We start from the raw sequence: 22516 nt of genomic DNA, 5'->3' as shown, positions 1-22516 counted from the left end.
CTTCTGCCCTTCCTTGCCCTGGGACAGGGTCACCCCAAGGCTCATCTGACCTCCAGAATGTTTGCCTGGCTGCACAGGAATGACCTCAAATCTGGTGATGTGAGTTATGGAGTCTGGAAATAAACACAGGAAAAGGAGCTGGTCCTCACAGGTATCCTGGCAGAAGTAAGAAGTTCAACTTGACAAACAAAAGATGTGCAATTCAAGAAAGGGGGGCAATCCCTCCTTTGGAAGTGATTGGAAGAAATAGCTGGAAGGAATTATAATGATGGCAGTGCTGTTATTTAATTAGTGCTTACCCCATGCCAGGTGTGTATAATCAACTAGCCCCAAGTTTTCTTCCTTAATATCTAGTTAAGAGTCTCATGCTTAAAGGATGTTTCTGAGGATTCTGAGAAATGCATGGTAGCTCCTGGTAGCTATAAATAACCTCACTTCCTCAGCTCCTCCTGGCTCCATTCCCTCAGGTACCTCTTGGCTCATCATTCATACTCCTGCTTTTCCCCCAAAAAGCAACATGGCAGAATGCTTGTGAGTGCGGAATTTGGGGCCAGACAGCCTAGGTTGGAATCCCAGCACTAGCTCTAGAACTTGGACTCGTTACTTAACTAACATGTGCCTCAGTTTCTGAATCAGAAGATAATAATACCTGCTTCAGTGGGTCAATATATAAAAAGTGATAATAACAGTGCCTGGCACTTGTTAAGCATTGAATAAGTTTGTTAAACAAATAAATTTTTTAAATTAAAAAAAAATTGAGGAAAGGACATTAGATATATGTCCATGTGAGTAAATGCTTTTTCTAAGTTCACAATCTTTCAAACTCAGGATTTTTGATGGCAAGTCCTGGGATCTTACTATAACACCATATCCCTAATCTGAAGAAGATCCTCCTAGGAAACTCCGCAGACCAAAAATAAGACACAGGTTTCCTAAAACAGATAAATCCTGTTGGAGAAGTTGATTCAAAGCAAGGGTATATGTTAGAATTAGAGATTTGGTAATATGGGGGCAACCTGGTAGATTTTCAATGTCAAACGTATTTCTTAACTAACTGTGGCAGATTGTCTTTTACAAATATGTTGCTGTCAAATAGGCATATTTGGAAACACTCATGTGACACAGTTTGGAAGTCTGTCCCCTCCAAATCTCATGTTGAAATGTGCTCTCCAATGTTGGACAGGGACCCTGGTGGGAGGTGTTAGGTCATGGGGGTGGATCATTCATAAATAGCTTAATGCTGTCCTTTTAGTAATGAGTGAGTTCTTGCTCTGTTAATTAGCTTGAGATCTGGTTGTTAAAAAGAGTCTCCCTTGTTAAAGAGAGTCTCCTCTGTCTTACTCTTGCTCTTTCTCCATGTGACACGCAGGATCCCCTTGCCTCCCACCATGAGTAAAAGCATCCTGAGGCCTCAGCAGAAGCTGGGCAGGTGCCAGAGCTATCCTTCTTGTACTGCCTGCAAAACCGTGTGCCAAATACATCTCTTTTCCTTATAAATTACCCAGGTTCCCGTATTCTTTTATAGCAAAGCAAAATGAATTTGGCATCCTACATGCTTTTATTAAAATTTACTTTTGACTCTTCTCTGAGATCTTGTCAGAACCTCATGGTAGATTCTCACCATGCAATACAGTATAGTGGAAGTAATCACTAGCATGTGACTTCCAGGATGGTTTATTAAAAAGGTGGCACTATTCGTTAAGTCACTCTTTTACTTTGAACATGGATCTTGGAAATCATGGGTAAATAGAAACTCTGACCATATTGATTATGCCATGTTAAAAATAACGTGTGCATAGAATATGTAGGAATGGATGAAGAGCTCAAGGAGCCCTAATCAAGTGCTCAACATATGAATGACTGAGCCTTGAGATGAATGGAGCCCCCAGCCTTTTAGCTGCCAAAGATAATGCCATATGAAGCAAAGTCACACTCCCTACTAAGCACAGTCCAGACTGCAAGTACAAGCAAAATTGGTGCTTAAAAAAATAAAAATAAAAATAAAATTTAAAAAAGCTTTATTAAGATGTAACTGATATGCTATAAAATTTACTCATTTAAACCAATTTTAATGTATTTACTCTATTCACAGACCTGTGCAATTACTCAAAAATCCATTTTAGAATATTTAGAAACTATGTACTCATTAATCATTATTCCCCATTGCCCACGTCTCTTCCCCCACCCCTAGGCAACCATTAACCTACTTCCTGTTTTTATAGATTTACTTATTGTAGACATTTCTTGTAAATGAAATCATATAGTGGGTGGTCTTTTGTGTCTGCTTTCTTTCACTTAGCATAATGTTTCCAAGATTCATCCACGTTGTAGCATATATCATATTTCATGTCTTTGTACTGCCAAATAATGAATGATTACATGAGTATGCCACATTCCATGTGTCCATTCATCATCTAATAGAAACTTCAGTTGTTTTCACTTTTTGGCTATTATGAGTAATGCTGCTGTGGATATTAATGTGCAAGTTTTGTGTGAACATGTATTTTAATTTCTTTTGGGTTCTTGCCTAGGAGTGGAATTGCTGGGTCATATGGTAATTTCGTGTTTAACTTTTTGAGGAATTGCCAAACTGTTTTCCACAGCAGCTGCACAATTTTACATTCCTACTGGCAGCTTACACTTTCTCCTGACAGTCAGCTTTCTCCACAGCCTTGTCAACACTTTCTTTTTTAATTTATCTTTTTAAATGTAGCCAGCCTTATGAATGTAAAGTAAGACCTCATTGTGATTATATTTCCTTAATAGCTAATGATGTTGAGTATCTTTTCAGTGCTTATCATCTAGCTTATATCCTATTTAGAGAAATGTCTAGTCTGACCTTTTGCCTCTTTGTTAATTGTGTTATTTGTCATATAATAAATGAGTTGTAAGTGCTTTTCTGTAACAGATTCATTGACATATGATTTACATCACATGGAATTCACCTTTTAACGTGTTTTTTGTGTGTTTAGGGAGTTGTGCAACCATCAAAACTAATTAACTTGAGAACACATCATCCCTAAAAGGAACACTATACCCATTAGCAGTCACTCTCCATTGCACCCCTCACTCAAATATGTTGTTTAATTTCCACATATTTGTGTTCCATAGATATCTATAAAGTCTAGTTGTTTTACTGTGTTGTTGAATTTGTCTAATCCCTGTTGATCTACTGCCTGCTTGTTCAATTACTGAAAGTGGAGTATTGAATCTCTAACAATTGTAGACACTACGTAGTTTTATTGTGTTCTTTTTAAATTTTGCCAATCTCTGTCTTTGATTGGAATGTCTAGTTCGTTTGCATTTCTTATAATTATTTACAAGGTAAGATTTAGATCTGCTGTTTTTCTGTTTGTTTTCTATGTCTTATGTCTATTTTTTCTTTTTTTTTCATGACTACTCTTTCCTTCCTTGTTAAATTTTCAGTGTGACATTTAAATCCCCTTGTTGTTTAATATATAAATAAAACATATGTGTAAAGTTGATGGGTGCAGCACAGCAACATGGCACAAGTATACATATGTAACAAACCTGCACGTTATGCACAGGTACCCTACAACTTAAAGTATAATAATAATAAATAAATTTAAAAAAAAATGTATTATATAAATATATTCATACATATAAAATGAGAGGGGGATTATGGATTTATATTGAATGTCCTATTTTAATTTACTTGTCATCTCATACATACACACACACACACACACACGCACATACATACACACAAACACACATCCATAATATATAGTTATAGTATTAGTAATTGCTCTGGGGATTACAATTAACATTATAGCATAAAATAATCGAGTATTATAATTTAGATTAATAGTAATTTAATTTCAGTAGTATAACAATTTAGCTGCTACATTGCTCCATTTCTTTCGGTATTATTTCTGTTCTTATTGTCCTGCAAATGACATATTTATGCATTGCAAGCCCATCAACATGGCTTTATAATTACTGATTTATGCAATTGACTTTAAATAAAATATAATAAGAAAATAAATAAAAAGTATATTCATATTGCATTTCATATTTACCTATCTAGTTTATTTTTTAATAATTGTTTCTCATTTCCTTATGTGGATTTGAGTTACCATGTAGTGTCTTGTTTATAGCCTGAAAGAATTCCTTTAATATATTTTCTAGGGTATGTCTGCAAGCAATAGATTCTCTCAGTGTATTTTCTTAAACTTATTTCCTCCTTCATTTTTGAAGGTTAGTTTTGCTTGTTATAGAATGAGTGGTTTCAGTTCTTGGCTTTCAGCACTTTGAATATATCATAATATTGCCTTCCTGTTTCCTAATAAAAAGTCATCTGTTAATTTTATTAAAATCCCTTTTATTCAATTAGTTTTTTCCTGCTGCTTTCAAGATTTTCTCTTTCTCTCTCTCTTTTTTTTATCAGCTTGACTATGATGTTTCTGGTGTGATGTCTTTGCATTTATCCTAATTGTAAACATCTCTGGGAAGTGTAATGCCTTTCATCAGATTTGAGAAGTTTTCAGCCATTAGTTTCTCAAATATTATTTTCACTTCTCTTTCTCTCTCAGTTTTTCAGAGACTCATATTATGTGTGTTGGTAATTCACCTGTGTCTCCCAAGTCTCTATTTTTATATATTCTTTTATTTTTCTTTATGTTCCTTAGCTGATATATTTTTAGCTCAAATACTCTGTTCAGCTCATCTATTGAATTTTTAAAATTTCAGTTATTTTACTTTTAACTGCAGAAATTCTACTTGTTTCATTTAAAAAATAATTCTGTCTTTGTTGATATTTTCCACTTGATAAGACATCATTCTCATACTTGCAAAGTCAGATGTTCCCTGGATCCCCAGTTTACCATGCCTAGCCCATCTTACACAGTTCAGACTTGTCAGCCTTCATAACCATGTGAACCAATGAGCTAATTCCTTAAAACAAATCTCTCTCTCCATATATATATACACAGCCATCACAGAGTCATGTATTATTTAACAACAGGGATGTGTTCTGAGAAATGCATCTTTAAGTGATTTTGTTGTTGTGCAAACAGTATATAGTGCATTTACACAAACCTCAGTGGTGTAACCTACTATAACCCTTGGCTCCTAGACAACAAACCTGTAAAGCATGTTACTGTATTGAATACTGTAGGTTATTGTAGCACAATGGCAAGTATTTGTGTATCTAAACATATTTAAACATAGAAAAGGTACAGTAAAATACAGTATTATATTATTAGACCACTGTCATATACACCAGTCCATCACCTACTAAATGTTATCTGACACATGACTTTACACGTTTGTGTGTGTGCAAGTGTGCATGTACATAATTATAAACACATTCTATTGGTTTTCTTTCTCTGTAGGACACTGAATAATAAATGACAACCTTGTATATGTTTGTATGTTCCTGAATCATGAGAACATGTCCAAGCTTTCCAAACCCCACTATAGCCATCTCTTTCCCAGATTAAAAAAAAAAAAAATGTGTGGGGAGGAGCCATCTCTTATTTAATGTAACTAGCAGCACTGTCTCTGGCAGCTGCAATGTTAAACAACTAATTTCTTTTTTTCTAATTTTTGATAAGTGATTTGGGTATGGAGATTTTTCTAATTGAGAAAGCTCTGCATCAGTTCAAATAATGACTAGCTCTCTGAATGGGGCCTTTCTTGTGGGCTGCCAGAAAGGCACAGTAGCCACAATTCCATTTCTGGGAGTTTGCGGGCAGCTAAAAAACCATTCTGCCCCCCTCTCCCCACCCCCGTCCAATGTCTGCTAGGCTGCTGGTTTTCACAGCTACCATCTTTGTAGAGCTGCTATTTTTCAAGATTACTGTGAAGTTCTGGAGAGGGTCCTAGGAATAAGGCAAGACGAAATGCCACAAGGGTCACTGTTCTTACAGAGATTCAGCTCTTTGTTTACACTGAGCTCTCTGGATTTCATAAAATGTTGATTTAGGCAATTTTGCCAATGCTTTTCTTGCTTTTATGGAAGAGTAGATTTTCTGAGGTTCTTATTCTACCATTTTGGAAATGCTTTCAGATGTTGATTTAAGGCACTGCATTCTTGGGTGTTCTTATTTGTTCAGTTGGTTTTTGTTTGGTTTGCTTTGTTGCAGCAATAGATAACAAATATACATTATAGGAAGAGAAGTATGGTGTTTTCGTAACAGTAATCTAAAAATGGAATATACTCTTTGGGATTAGAAAGTAGACAAACTATGATACATCCTCAAAAAATATTGTGAATAGGACTTCAGGAAAGGCATCGGTGATAGCTTAAAGGAGCATGAAGAGAATGTTATTGAAAAAAGAAGAAAATGAAATGTTTGTTATATAGTGGCAGAAAGTTTAGCAACACTGTTGGCTCTAGTACTGTGAAGAAGAAAATCCAAGGTGAGCCTGTAAATTCCTTTTCATTGGACTGCAGAAAGATACAACAGTCCTTCAGAGAATCGCCTACTTAAAAAGAGGTTCTCTAGAATTTTTAAGAACATAAATCACAGACTCAATCATTAAACAATAGGGCATCTAGAATCTCAGGGATCTTTTTTCTCAACAGTCTTGCGAGCATTCTAAGGTAGAATAAGGCTAATCTGTAAGGTATTTGTGGGTATGATTCTTGCTAACGGAATATATTATCAACTGATTCATTTAGAAGCTCATGTATTTTGTAAAGAATTATAAAAACTTGAGCTGAAAGGGATAGAGAGGATATAAAGGAAAAGACTATACAAATTTCTTTAAGCAGAAACCGGGCTAAGGAACCTGCTCATGTGCAAATACAGACTTCATTGTGTGGAACAAGAGGATAATGTGTAGAACAAGGTCAAGTGCCCAGCAAACAGAGCCAAAACAAAAGGAGAATCATCCCAAGCAGTAGGATAGAGTTATTCTCAAGAAATTGGAAAAATGTTCTAGGCTGGACCCATGACTCTTAAGTGCCTTATTCTTCCAGGTTTTGAGCAATAAGGTCTATATTGATTATCCTTTGACTGATCCATCATTATATGTAGGCTATGTGAGGATATATAACATTTTTCTTAGTTTACAGTTTTTCACATTGAAAAGAACTCTGCAAAGGGAATTATACTTGAAGAGGCTCATCTGCAACTGGAGATTGCAAATGATAAAATAACCAGATGAAACTTAGAAATTTTGAATGAGGGAATGTGGATATTTTCAATGTGAGATGGTTTGGAATTATTATGGCCAGAGGAAAAGTCCTTTCAGACCATATTTTCCAAAAATAGCAAAACCACCTATATATTTCATTATGTATAACCTTCAATCAAGAGATGAGACGCAGGTGCCCTCTGTTTGAAATTCTGTGGCCTTTTGTAATAATCCTGACAAAGAAAATGTGGCAGAAATATCACTGAGTGATTTCTAAGTATAAATATTTCATAATATATAATTTATTATAACTAATATAACATTATATATGTATAGATTATCCTTTTAATCATATTTATTATAACATAATATGCTATTGTGTCTCGAATTTATTCCGTCTTGTGGGTTCTTGGTCTTGCTGACTTCAAGAATGAAGCTGTGGACCCTCACGGTGAGTGTTACAGCTCTTAAAGATGGTGTGTCTGGAGTTTGTTGCTTCAGATGTTCAGATGTGTCCGGAGTTTCTTCCTTCTGGTGGGTTCGTGCTCTTGCTGACTTCAGGCATGAAGCTGCAGGCCTTCGCAGTGAGTGTTATAGCCCTTAAAGGTGGTTCCTCCCGAGTTGTTTGTTCCCCTTGGTGGGTTCGTGGTCTTGCTGACATCAGGAATGAAGTCGCAGACCCTCGCGGTGAGTGTTACAGCTCATTAAGTTAGTGCAAATCCAATGACTGGGCAGCAGCAAGACTTATTGTAAACAGTGAAAGAAGAAAGCTTCCACAACGTGGAACGGCACCCCAGCAGGTTGCTGCTGCTGGCTGGGGTGGCCAGCTTTTATTCCCTTATTTGACCCTGCCCACATCCTGCTGATTGGTCCATTTTACAGAGTGCTGATAGGTCCATTTTACAGAGTGCTGATTGGTACATTTACAATCTTTAGCTGTACACAAAGTGCTGATGGGTGCGTTTTACAATCCTAGCTACAGAGTGCTGATTGGTACATTTTACAATCCTCTTGTAAGACAGAAAAGTTCTCCAAGTCCCCACTCGATTCAGGAAATCCAGTTGGCTTCATCTCTTATTATCATATGCTATGATAAATATATTATGATAATCAGGTAGCTTAGACCTGATTCTCTGTCTTGAGACATATGTCTTGAGTGCCCTGAGATGACATATAAGAAATATGAGTACTTAGAAGATACCATGCTGGAGATAGCACTTGGAGGCATCATATAGAAATACAGTTGCCCAAGAAGTCACAGTTATATTAGGTACAGATTTTTGAATCTTCCCAGCATCAGTAATGAACTTGAGACAGATGAGTGAAGTAGGCTTCATGTATCTCAGTCTCATCCTTTGAGACCTCCAAATGGCATACTAGACATTGTTAAAAAGGGGTAAGCCATCCTTACTGAGTCATCTCAAAATTTCTAATTCACAAACAAGTGATAAAGTGTGTTGTATTAGGTAAGCACATAATGGTGGCAATGTGTTACTCAAAACCCCAATTATTTCAATAAAAACTCTAGCATAAAATATAATAAACTATTTGCTAAATTAAAATCAAATATTAGGGAAATTCAATATTAAATTATCAAGGGACACAGTTACAGTATAGTTTTCTTTCTTTTTTCTATCTTCTCTAGAAGAACCACAGCATGGATTCTATCCCTCAGAACTTGTGTCTTTGGAAACTCATTTTATTTGAAAGATACTGCTTTCTTTTCTACAAAAGAAGCGATATGATTTGGCTGTGTCCACACCCAAATCTCAACTTGAATCGTATCTCCCAGAATTCCCACATTTTGTGGGGGGGACCCAGGAGGAAGTAATTAAATTAAATCATGGGGGCTGAACTTTACTGTACTATTCTCATGATAGTGAATAAGGCTCAGGAGTTCTGCTGGGTTTATCAGGGGTTTCTGCTTTTGCTTGTTCCTCATTTTTCTCTTGCTGCCACCATGTAAGAAGTGCCTTTCACCTCCCACCGTAACTCTGAGGTGTCCTCAGCCATGTGGAACTCTAAGTCCAATTAAACCTCTTTTTATTCCCAGTTTCAGGTATGTCTTTATCAGCACACCCGATAAAGTACATTGGTACCAGTAGAGAGTGGCATTGCTGAAAAGATACCCAAAAATGTGGAAGGAATTTTGGAAATGTGTAACAGGCAGAGGTTGGAACAGCTTGGAGGGCTAAGAAGACAGGAAAATGTGGGAAAGTTTGGAACCTCCTAGAGACTAGTTGAATGGCTTTGATAAAAATGCTGATGGGGATAGGAAAAATAAGCCCCAGGCTAAGGTGGTCTCAGATGGAGATGAACAACTTATTGCAAACTGGAGCAAAGGTGGCTCTTGTTATGTTTTAGCAAATAGACAGACAGCATTTTGCCCCTGCCCTAGGGATTTAAGGAACTTTGAACTTGAGAGAGATGATTTAGGGTATCTAGTGGAAGAAATGTCTAAGTAGCAAAGCATTCAAAAGGTGACTTGGGTGCTGTCAAAAGCATTACATTTTAAAAGAGAAATAAAGCATAAACGTTCAGAAAATTTGCAGCCTGATGATGCAATAGAAAAGAAAAACCCATTTTTTTAAGGAGAAATTCAAGCTGGCTACAGAAATTTGCATAAGTAACAAGGAACCTAATGATTATCCTCAAGATCCTGGGGAAAATGTCTCCAGGCCATGTCAGAGACCTTCAGCAAAACCCGTCCCATAACAGGCCCAGAGGCTCTGGAGAAAAAGTGGTTTTGTGGGCTGGGTCCAGAGTCCCAGTTCAGTGTGCAGCCTAGGGACTCGGTGCCCTGTGTCCCAGCCACTCCAGCCATGGCTGAAAGGGGCCAATGTAGAGCTCAGGCAGTTGCTTCAGAGGGTAGAAGCCCCAAGCCTTGGCAGCTTCCAAATGATGTTGAGCCTGTTGGTACACAGAAGTGAAGAACTGAGTTTCAAGAACCTCTGCCTAGATTTCAGAAGATGTGTGGAAATGCCTGGATGCCCAGGCAAAGTTTCCTGCAGGGGCAGGACACTCATGGAGAACCTCTGCTAGGGCCGTGTGGGAGGGAAATGTGGGGTTGGGGCCCCCACACAGAGTCCCTACTGTGACACTGCCTAGTGGAGCTAGGAGAAGAGAGCCACTGTGCTCCAGACCCCAGAATGGTTGATCCACTGTCAGCTTGGAACGTGCACCAGAAAAAGCTGCAAACACTCAATGTCAGCCTGTGAAAGCAGCCAGAAGGGAGGCTGTACCCTGCAAAGCCACAGGGGCAGAGTTGTCCAAGACCATGGGAACACACCTTTTGTATCAGCGTGATCTGCATGTGAGACCTGGAGTCAAAGGAAATTGTTTTGGAGCTTTAAAATTTGACTGCCTGCTGGATTATGGAGTTGCAGGGGTCTCATAACCCCTTTGATTTGGCCAATTTTTTCCATCTGGAATGGCTGCATTTACCCAATGCCTGTATCCCCATTGTATCTAGGAAGTAACTAACTTGATTTTGATTTTACAGGCTCATAGGTGGAAGGGACTTGCCTTGTCTAAGATGACACTTTGGACTGTAGACTTTTGGGATTAATGCTGAAATGAATTAAGACTTTGGGGGACTGTTGGGGAGGCATGATTGGTTTTGAAAGGTGAGGACATGAGATTTGATGTGGTTGTCTTTGTCCCCACCCAAATCTCAACTTGAATTGCACCTGCCAGTGTTCCCACATGTTGTGGAAGGGACCCAGGAAGAGGTAACTGAATCATGGGGAGTGGTCTTTCCTGTACTATTCTCATGATAGTGAATAAGTCTCACAAGATCTGATGGTTTATCTGGGGTTTCTGCTTTTGCTTCCTCCTCATTTTTCTCTTGCGGTCACCATGTAAGAAGTGTCTTTTGCCTCCCACCATGATTCTGAGGTTTCCCCAGCCATGTGGAACTGTAAGTCCAATTAAACCTCTTTTTGCTCCCACTTTCAGGTATATCTTTATCAGCAGTGTGAAAATAGATTAATACAGGAATAAAATGGATGAAATATATACAATTTCTAGAATACTTTCTATAGCAAATGCTTGTCATATGAAACCTTTACAAGTTTTTCAAGATTTAATGTATAATGGATGCTTCCACATGTCTTATAATGGAACAGGACACTGCAGAACTTGAATAAGATTTTGGAAAAATATGTGATTGCCAAAAGGAGGAGTAATTGATTTTTAATTCTGGCAAGTGCAAACTTCTGTAGAACCCCTTAGGTAGGTTTATTATAAATGAGATTATAGTTATATAACCAAAGAATCTGTTTTCAGTTATAGAGAACCCAAATACTGTGCCTATGTCCATATCACTAGTGAGAATAGGAAGACAGACTCTTGATTATTCAAAATATTCAGATTAATGCTAAATTACATCCATCACAAAATTAAGACCAGGAAGTAACACTGAGGTTGGCCTGAACAGAACTTTTTGCCACATGGATAGAAAAACATTCTAGAGCAGAATTCATTCCTCAGAAACAGTCAAGGGGGTTCAATCAGAATGTTTTATTGTTGGAAGAGAAAAAGGATTTTCAATCCAATTTGAGATATTTTACTTAAAAATGTAAGAATTTAGCTGCCATATAATAGTCGTAGTCCTCATTGTTGGGGAAACAAACTTTTAGAAGAAATGCAATTGATCAGACATTGGCAGTGATTCCTTTGTAGGCTCTTTTGAAGAAAATACAAGTATCGACAAAAAGATAAGGACAAAAAGCTGGAGAGAATATAGCCATGAGAAACACCTTTTTAAATCATAATATTTTGTTTCCTATCCATTGCTTGCCAGGGATATGTTTTGTATATTAGTGTTGATTACACATAGTTATTAGAAACATTTCTCAACCGTTGCCAAATAATTTATCATGTAGCTTAACTGATGATTATTAAATTTATATTGACAAACACGCTCTTGCCCTCGAGTCAAATTTTATGATTTAACAAATATGTATATGTATGTATATATGTAGACAAATAAAATATTTGAAACTGGTGCTTTACTGTCAGTATGAAAGTATATTTTTATTTTCTATGAGATACCAGGCATTTCTATCCCTGAAGTGTCTATAATTACTATAAATTGTGTAAAAATGTTTGACAAACTTGACATAATTATTTTGCTTAAAATACTTCTATCTTTCTAGAACCAATGCATGGATGTTACATTGTATGCTTGGAGCTCTAGAGAGTAGAATGATTGAACTACCTATTTAAGATGTCTATAATAGTTTTGCTTATCTGAAACATACTAATCAATCATGGCAATCTTTCTCATTGAGCCTTGAAGAGACTTCACAATACTTCTCAACACAAAACCCTGGGCAATTGCTATCAATCTATCTAAGCTAGAATTGGAAATAAAGTGTATTTTTCTATCCCTAGGCTAGAGCTAAAAACACAGTAGTATCTATTCTCCTGATATAGCAGTACAGATACAAGACATGCTAAGAAATGACATCAGAATGCAAATCTTCTAGTCTGTCCATTTCCTAACATGAATGATGCAGTGCATAAATTGTTAGACTTCTGGGAGCATATTCCCATTATTTTTGTCATAAGTTCTCCTTTTCTGAGGGGCACATGGTAAGACTGTAATTTCCTGCCTCATTTGAAGTTGGTCATACACATATGACTTGTTTTTATCAGTGAAATGTAAGCAAACATGATGTATATCTTCAAGCATGTAAGTTATCCCTTGCACCTTGTAAATTTGGAATTATTTGTTGAGATATAGCATTCACTAGCTTGAGTATAGAATGATCATAAGAACTCCTACTGATATACCTTGGACAGAGTAGAAGATAAATACACACTTATAATTTTACACCATTGGGATTCAAGACCATTTGTTAAGGGAAATAACATAGCACCAAGTCTATCATAACTAATTCAAAAACTGGTACCTATAAATGAGTGGCTGCCATTAAAAATAACAATGATAATAACTGAAATATATTTCCTTGGCTTATGGACTCGGTGGTTAGTAGTTTGTGAGCTATTATCAGACTGGAAAGATGCCAGTTTATAATATCCAGTGGAAAAAATGTTTAAATTCTCACACATAGTAACTCTTGAGGTAGAAATTGTGGTTAATAAAGTAAAATGTATAGGAGAAGAGGTTAGAAGACAGAATGTTTTAGCATGTTTCTAGTTTGTGTTGGTTCAATTTGGCAAGATATTAGAAAAAGAGTACCAAAGTAGTATGGAACTTCCGGAAGTTAGAGTGAGGGTATCTGTAAATATTTTCCCTCATAAAAGAAAAAAAACACTGCCAAACTATGAAAATCAAATAATTCAGCACTCTTAAATTTAACCAAAGGCGCGCGCGCACACACACACACACACACACACACACACACACACACACGCACATACCTGGAAAGCATATTTCAGGAAAAAGTACTGAACCTTAATATGAGCAGTAAGGTCTTTGTCATTTTACATAGGGTTATTCCTACCTCCATGCTCCAAATACATGTTGAGGTAGTCATAAAAAGCTGGCCAGCCCACAGCCAACAAAAGGGACTTACTTCTTTCCAGGTTTGGTGAAGAGCCCCATCCTTAGAAAATAGGCAAAAGTTTGATTAAATTTTCACCTCCTTTGAAAAAATTCATTCCCGGTCTTGGCATTTGATCTTATGCCAAGCTTAACTGCATGGAAAACACCTTATTTCCAGTGGCTTATGGTAAATAATAGTGATCAGTAAGAACAGATAAAGGCTAGAATATGACCCTGAGATGGGGACATCTTAAGAAAATCTTTTGAGACATGCAAAGAAATAGGAAGGTATGGCCCGTACACAGTGCTTGTGGTGGTGGTGGGGATACCTGTTAAATGAAAAAGTCACTGAGGGATCCAGATATTGGACTTATTATACAATGACTCTAAATCAGCAATTATAAACATTTTAAACAACTAAAAAAGTATATTTAAAAATTGAGGGACGGTATGGCAATAATATCTCACCAAATAAGGAGTAACAATAAGCAAAAATAATTTTTCATAGAAATGAATAGAAATTTGGGGTTGAAAAGTACAATAACTAAAATGAAAATTCTCTGGAGATGTTGAAACTATAAGCTTGTAGAAGAAAGAATTATCAAACCAGATTTGTCAATATCTGAAGAATAGAAAGTAGAAATATATGTATATATATATATTTTTTTTTTTTTTTTTTTGAGATGGAGGTTTGCTTTGTCACCCAGGCTGGAGCGCAATGGCGCGATCTCTGTTCACTGCAATCTCTACCTCCCGGGTTGAAGGAATTCTCCTGCCTCAGCCTCCTGAGTAGCTGGGACTACAGGCGTGCACCACCACACCCAGCTAATTTTTGTATTTTTAGTAGAGACAGAGTTTCCTTATGTTGGCCAGGATGGTCTTGATCTGCTGACCTCATGATCTGCCAGCCTCAGACTCCCAAAGAAAATATTTTTAAGAAGAAACACTTTTAGTTTCCTCTTGCATACTATCAAGCAAAACAAAATAGGTACAATATAAATTACAAAAGCAGAAGACAAAGAAAATAATCAGAAAAAAAAAATATATATATATATATATGGGCTGGGAGATGGTGGCTTAGGCCTGTAATCACAGCATTTTGGGAGGCTGAGGCAAGAAGACCACTTGAGGCCAGGAGTTCAAGACCAGTCTGTGCTACATAGCAAGACCTTGTTACCAGAATAAACTGTTTTTAAACATAGCTGGGCATCTGTAGCCCTAGCTACTCAGAAGACTGAAGCAAGCAGATTGCTTTAGCCAGTAGTGCAGAGAGCCATGATTGTACAAAGGCACCATGTAGCCTGGGTGAAAGAGTAAGACCCTATCTCGAACAAACAAACACACAACAACAACAACAAAAATGTGAATAAATTATAGCCAAAACCTTATGAAATCTGATTTTTAAAAACACATTAAGATCACATCTAAGAAGTTCAGTGAACTCCTAATAGGATAAACTCAGAGATCTACACATTGACACATTGTAGTAAAACTGTCAGTCAAAAACAAAAAGAAAACTTCTAAGCAGCAGAAAAAGATGGTTGCTTACGTAGCAGGCATCTTCAAAAATAGTAAATAGCTGACTTCTCATCAGAAACCATGGAGACCATAAGACCGTAAAATGATATACTAAATGGACCTAAAAGAAAACGGTTGTCAACTAAGAGTTCTATACCCAGCAAAACCATCCTTCACAAATGGAGAAATAAACACTCTCTCAGATTAAAAAAAGGCCTGGAGAATGTATCACCAACAGACTTGTACTGAAGGTTAATGAATTGTAGGATACTAGATGATAACTTGAATTCAAATGAGAAAATAAAGATCATAAGCAAATGTAATTATATGATTAAATATGAAAGATAGCATACATATATTTTTGTTTGTAACCTTTATTACCCTCACTGCCATAGAATACAAAATTAAATAAAGTCAAGTAAAAAATTCGACTAGAAAGTAGCATATTTCTAGAAATACAACATGCTAGTCTTAGGTCCATCCACTGAAAAGTTACAGAAACAATTAAATCTCAACTGTATTAATACCATAATACTGAGCATTCTGAGTAGCCATGGTAAAGTTTGTAAATATCATTTACCATCAAATGGACAAAAATTCCTAGGAGAAATGACTGATGTCACTCCATAACAAGAAGTATATAAGATTACCATTTTTGAGAGGAAAACAAAATTGACAAGTCTTTAGCTAGACTAAGAATAAAAAAAGAGAAGTTTCAAATAAAATTTTAAATGTGAGAAGAGGTATTACAACTATCATAAGAGACTATTATGAACAATCATATGCTAACAAATTGATAACCTTATAAAAAAGGATGCTTTCCTAGAAACATACAACCTACCAAACTGAATCATAAAAAAAAACCAGAAAACCTTACCAGGCCAAAAACAAGTTAGGAGACCAAATCAGTAACAAAAAACTCTCTAACAAATAAAAGTTCAGTACCTGATGACATTTCTGGTGAAATCTCCCAAACAATTAAATAAGATTTAATTCCAGTCCTTTTCAAAATCTTCCAAAAAGTTGAAGATAAGGCAACCCTTCCAAAGTCATTTTGCAAATCTAGCATTACTCTGAAACCAAAGCAAGTCAAGGACACTATAAGAAAATAAAATTAAAGACCAATATCCTTGATGGATACAGATGCAAAAGTTCTCAACAATATGCTAGCAAACAAAATTCAACAACAAATGAAAATGATCGCACAGTATGATCAAAGGCACTGTATAATTTGGATGCAAGGATATTTTAATATATACAAACCAATAAATGCAATATACCACATAAACAGAATGAAGGATAAAAATTACATAATAATCTCAATAGATGCAGAAAAGTAACGGACATAATTCAGCATCCTTTCAAGATAAAATATCTGAAGAAATTAGGGACAGACGAAATAAACCTTGACATGATGCAATATGTATGCATCAAGCCCACAGATAACATCATACTCAGTGGTAAAAAGGTGAAAATTTTTCCACTAAGATTAGAAACAAGGCAAAGATACCCATTCTCACTACTTCTATTTGACATAGTATTGGATCTCCTAGCTGGAAAAATTATACAAAAAAAAATTTAAAAGCATCTAAGCCAGAAAATAAGAAAAATTATTTCTGTTTGCAAAGCAGATGATATAATCTTATAAAGAAGGCTGGGCACAGTGGCTCACAGCTGTGATCCCAGCAGTTTAGGGGGCTGAGGCAGGTGGATAATTTGAGGTCAGGAGTTTGAGACCCTCCTGGCCAACATGGTGAAACTCCATCTCTACTAAAAATACAAAAATTAGCCAGGCGTGGTGGTGGGCGTCTGTATTCCCAGCTACTCAGGAGGCTGAGGCACAAGAATCATTTGAACCCAGGAGGTGGCGGTTGCAGTGAGCCGAGATTGTGTCACTGTACTCCAGCCTAGGTGACAGAGTGAGACTCTGTCTAAAAATAATAATAATGTTATTATTATTATTAGTCTTATCTACAGAAAATTATCTCTACCAAATCTATTAGAACTAGCAAATAAATTCAGTAAAGTTGCAGGACACAAAACCAACCTTCAACAATTAGTTTTATTTTTATACGTTAATGAACTATTCAAAAAACAACTTCTAAAATTTCATTTACAATAGCATTTAAAAAGTAAAATACTTTGAAATAAATTTAACGAAGGAGGTGAAAGATGTGTATAATGAAAATTATAAAACTGTAATTAAATAAACTGAAGAAGACACAAATAAGTAGAAAGATATCCTATTTTCATGGCGTGAAAGACAATATTGTTAAAATGACTTTACTACACAAATTGGTATAGTGACTCAATGCAATCTCTATTTTAAAATTTAATAGCTTTTATATGGAAGTATTAAAAAATTCTAAAATTCATATGGGAAAACAAAAGACTCAAAATAAGCAAAGCAATCCTGAGCAAGAAGAACAAAGCTAAAGGCACCACAATTTCTGATTCTAAATTGTATTACAAAGCTGCAGTAATAAAAATGGAATTATACTGGCATAAAAATAGACACATAGACCAATATAACAGCATATGGGGCCCAGACATAAATCTATCCATATATGGTCAACTAATTTTTGACAATGATTACAGGAAGACAAAATGGGATTACATTAAACTAAAAATCTTCTGTAGTCCTAAGGGGGAAAAAAACAACAACAACAACATGAAAAGACAACCTATGGAATGGGAGAAAATATTTACAAACCACGTATCTGAAAATGGATTAATGTTCAGAATATTTAGGAAACTCCTACAATTAATTAGCTAAAAACCAAATAACAAGATTTAAGTATGGGCAAAGGACCTAAATATACATTTATCCAAAAAAGACATGCAAAGCCAACACATACAGGCAAACGTGCTCAACATTAGTAATTTTCCGGGGAAATGCATATTAAAACCTCAATGAGATATTACTTCACACCCGATAAGATGGCTATTAATAAAACAATACAAAAGGATAGCATATGTTGACAGAGAGGTGGAAAAATGGGAACCCTGGTATGCTGTTTGTGTAAATGTAAATTAGAAGAACCATTGTGGAAAACATTGTAAGTTTTTCTCAAAAAATTAAAAATATGGTTATTATATGATCTAGCAATCCCACTTCTGGTATTTATCCAAAGGAATTTAAATCTGAATTTTGAGAAAGATACCTACCTTCCTAGGTTTATTGCAGTATTATTTACAGTAGATAAGATATGAAAACAACCAAAATGTCTATCAATGGATAAATGGAAAAAGAAAATGACGTGATACACATGAATTAAAATATATTCAGCCTGTTAAAAGATGGAAACTCTTCCATTTGAATCAACCTGCATAGTCCTAGAGGACATTATGGATAGTCCCAGGGACATAGAAGTAAAATAAGTCAGACCCAGAAAGGTAGATACCGTATGACTTCACTTCTATGTGAAATCTAAAATAGCTGGGCTCATAGAAGTGGAGTGTAGAATGGTGGTTGCCAGGAGCTAACAACACGGGAAAATGGGAAGGTAATGGACAAAAGGTACAAAAATTCAGTGACACACACACAAAAAAACAATTTCAGTAGATTTATTGTACAGCACAGTGCTGGTATATAGCAACACTGTATTCTATACTTAAAATTCGATACAATGGTAGATATTATGTTTAGTGTTCTTACCACAAAAATATATATAGTGATAATAATAAAGGGTACAGAAGAAACTTTGGTAGATGATGGTATGTTTATGGCTGTGATGGCGGTGATGATTTTACAGGTGTACACTTATTCTCATACTCATTAAGTTGTATACACTAAATATGTGCAGCTTTTTACATGGCAATCATACCTCATCAAAGTGGTTAAAAAATAAACCTGGCACTCATTACAGTAAAATAAATGAACAAATAAATAAACAGCAACAAAATAACCCACACAGATAGAAGATACAGAAAAGGAGAGGGAAGAAAAATGTAACAAATGAAAGCAGTTCATTTGCTGTTGTGGAACATAATAGATAATCAAGTCTTTTTTATTCCACTTTTCATGTTAATGGTCTAAATACACTAAAGGAGGTACAATGTCACAGTAATTATAAAAAGGCACAACTACTGTTTACTAGAAACAAACTTTAAATGTAAAGATTAAGATTTGTCAAAAGGGATAGAGAAATATGTGTCATGCTAACATAAATCAGCAGAAAGCTGGTGTAACTATATTTATTTCAAATAAAGCAGACTTCTGATCAAGAAATATGATCTTTGATAAAGAAGGAGAATATATAATAAAAAATTATTCAGAAAAACATTGCAATTCTATAGATTACCTGGTGGAATATATCATAGATTTCCTCATAGAAGGAGAGAATATAATGGTGGTTACCAGAAGATTGAGTGGTTAGGAAGGAGAGAACATGGGAAGATGTGAGTCAAAAGATACACAATCACAGTTAGATATGAGGAAGACAAAAATGAGCACAATAGAAAAATGTGTAGATACAGATACTAGGCAAATGGCCTGGTATCAAGGGGTAGAAGGGAAGAAGATAGAAAGGGGAGGAAGAGAAATGAAGAATGACTACTACTGGTTATGAAGTTTCTTTATTGGATAATGAAAATGTTCCAGAATTGATTGTGGTGAAGTTTGCTCAGCTCCGCTCTGAACATACTAAAGCCATTGGATTGTATATTTTAAATAGGTGAATTCTATGATGTGTGACTTATATTTTGATAAAGCTGTTAAAAATCGAACTTAGAAATTATGAAATAAATTTCCCATTCACATATTATAGACAATACCACTTCACTTTGGTTAAACGAGTAAATGGATACCTGAGAATATTAATTCATTTTGATGAAATGTGTAGGAGATTCTTCCACAAAATTACATTAACTTTGGTGGTATAATTATATCGAAATTTAATTTATAAGAACACATAGTGTATAAATGAATTTAATATGAATTATGCATATTTTAAAAATGTTATTCAAATGGCTTGCAGAAATGTGAGCATATTCTTAAAATATTATTCAATGACTCAGAAACAATACAGGAAAAATACCTGAAAGGTAGTACCCAAACGGAAACATGGAGGAGGACAGGCAGAATGATGCCGTGTTTAAAAGCGTGAAATCTGAATCTAGGCACAATTTTCCTTAGTAACCTTGAGAAATTTACCTTCTCTATGCCTCAATTATATCACTATGAAACAAAGATAATAATAGTTACATAGAAAGATAACTATATTTAAAGAGAATTAAATTGTGTGTGTGTGCGCGCGCGCTCATGTGTATGAAATACTTACAAAAGTTGCTGGTACATAATTACTACAGAGGTGTTCAATATTAATATTGTACTTAAAATATCTGCATGCAAATTAAATTTATTAAAAACCAATGAGGATCATGGGTGTTCATTCACTTTACATATTAAAATGTCACTCTCTTGTCCAGTTGCAAAATTCCAAAATGTAGATCATTTTGTATGTGATCCTGAATGTTACCTTCAGCAAAAATCATGATTATTTCACCTCAGTTTCTCCCTATATCCCATAAGGGCAGTTTTCTGTCTGTATTTCCATGACTCTTGATGATGAAATGCATTTTGCTATTGTGTTCATTCAATGTATTATATTTCTACCAAGGAAACTAAGGGACAAAATAGTTATAAACATGAGTAATGTATTAATAAGGTCTTATGAGGTATCTAAAAATTACTCCACAATGTTTATAATAAATTTCTGGGATATACTACATCCTACTGTGTGGATTCTATGTTTTCCTTTGATATTTGATAAATACATTAAATGTTTATAAGAATTTATAAGACTATAATGCCTCTACATATCTATTAAATTACATCTTTTCCTTTGTTCAAATATTTCTATTCTGTTGAAATGATTTCTAACACCAGAAATTAACATTTTCAACACCATCGATAGCATAAAAAATTAAGTAGGAAGACGGACTTCAGTGAGATAGCTATGTACCAAAATTGTGATTGATAGGCTAAAACAGAATTTGCTTAGCGCATTTTAGGTCATTTTTCAAACTCTGGGTTTTGACTCTGTGTCAGAATACAATGTGATCAACAATTTTAAAATGAAATAGTAGTTATTATATAATTACAGTATATATGTGTGTGTACACATCTGCACTATGTGGTTGGAAACTAGACTTGAGGTGGAGAGCTGAAGAATATGTAAGTTTGCTAGGGGTTTATTTTGTTTGAGGCCAAAGTATGGATATTGACATGTTAAACAGATACTATTATGATTGTGCCCTACCTTAAAATCTACTCCATTGGTGACATTTCTAACTGTCAATAAATATAGTTCATATCAAATAATTTAATCTTCAACTATTAACATAATGTTAAAAAATACTGTAGTTTTTTGTGCATCAAATTTTAAATATGAAGGAGAAGTACCTAAGCTTATTTTAAGTACATCATTCTTTACATCATATCTCACTTTGATTTCATTATTTAGGAAAGCATCACTTTGATCACTACGTTCTAGAAACATACATACTATCACATGCAAAGGGTGACTACAATTATTCGTATTTGAAGGTTAATTGAAAGTCTAGTGAGAAGTGTACAATACAATCTTTCTTCTATAGATATTTTCTATTCTTCAAAAAGATTGAGATTTCAGAATATCAATTTATATTTTTGATTATCATTCTCATAAAATACAAGCTCTTTTAAAATGGATACACAACATTTGTGCATGTTTATGGGACAAATGTGATACTTTGTTACATGCATAGAATTGTATAATGATTAAGTCAGGATATTTAGGATATCTATTATCTGGAGTATTTATTATTTCTATGTGTTGGAAACATTTCATGTCCTCTCTTCTAGCTATTTTTAAATACACAGCACCTTTTTATTAAGTATAGTGTCCTTACTCTGCTATCAAATATTAGAACTTATTCCTTTTATCTAACTCTATGTTGTTGTTTTGAGACAGGGTCTCACTCTGTTGCCCAGGCTGAAGTGCAGTGGCACGATCTCAGCTCACTGCAATCTCTGTCTCATAGGTTCAAGTGATTCTCTCATCTCAGCCTCCCAAGTAGCTGGCACTACAGGCATCTGTCACCATGCCTAGCTGATTCTTGTATTTTTTAAGAAGAGGCAGGGTTTCACCATGTTGGCCAGGCTGGTCTCGAACTCCTGACCTCAAGTGATCCATCTGCCTCAGCCTCCCAAAGTGCTAGGATAACAGGCGTGAGCCACCACACCTGGCCTCTCTAACTCTGTGTTTGTATTCACTAACCAACCTCTCTTCATCTCTCTGCCACCTATACACCTTTCCCACCCTCTGATATGTATCATTTTACTCTCCAACAACATGAATTCATTTTTTTTAGCTCGCACATGTGAGACCATGT

The sequence above is a fragment of the Macaca fascicularis genome, chromosome 2, assembly GCF_037993035.2.
Source record: "Macaca fascicularis isolate 582-1 chromosome 2, T2T-MFA8v1.1".
NCBI lineage: Eukaryota > Metazoa > Chordata > Mammalia > Primates > Cercopithecidae > Macaca > Macaca fascicularis.
The sequence above is the reverse complement of the archived record's forward strand: the minus strand, read 5'-3'. Positions refer to the sequence as shown.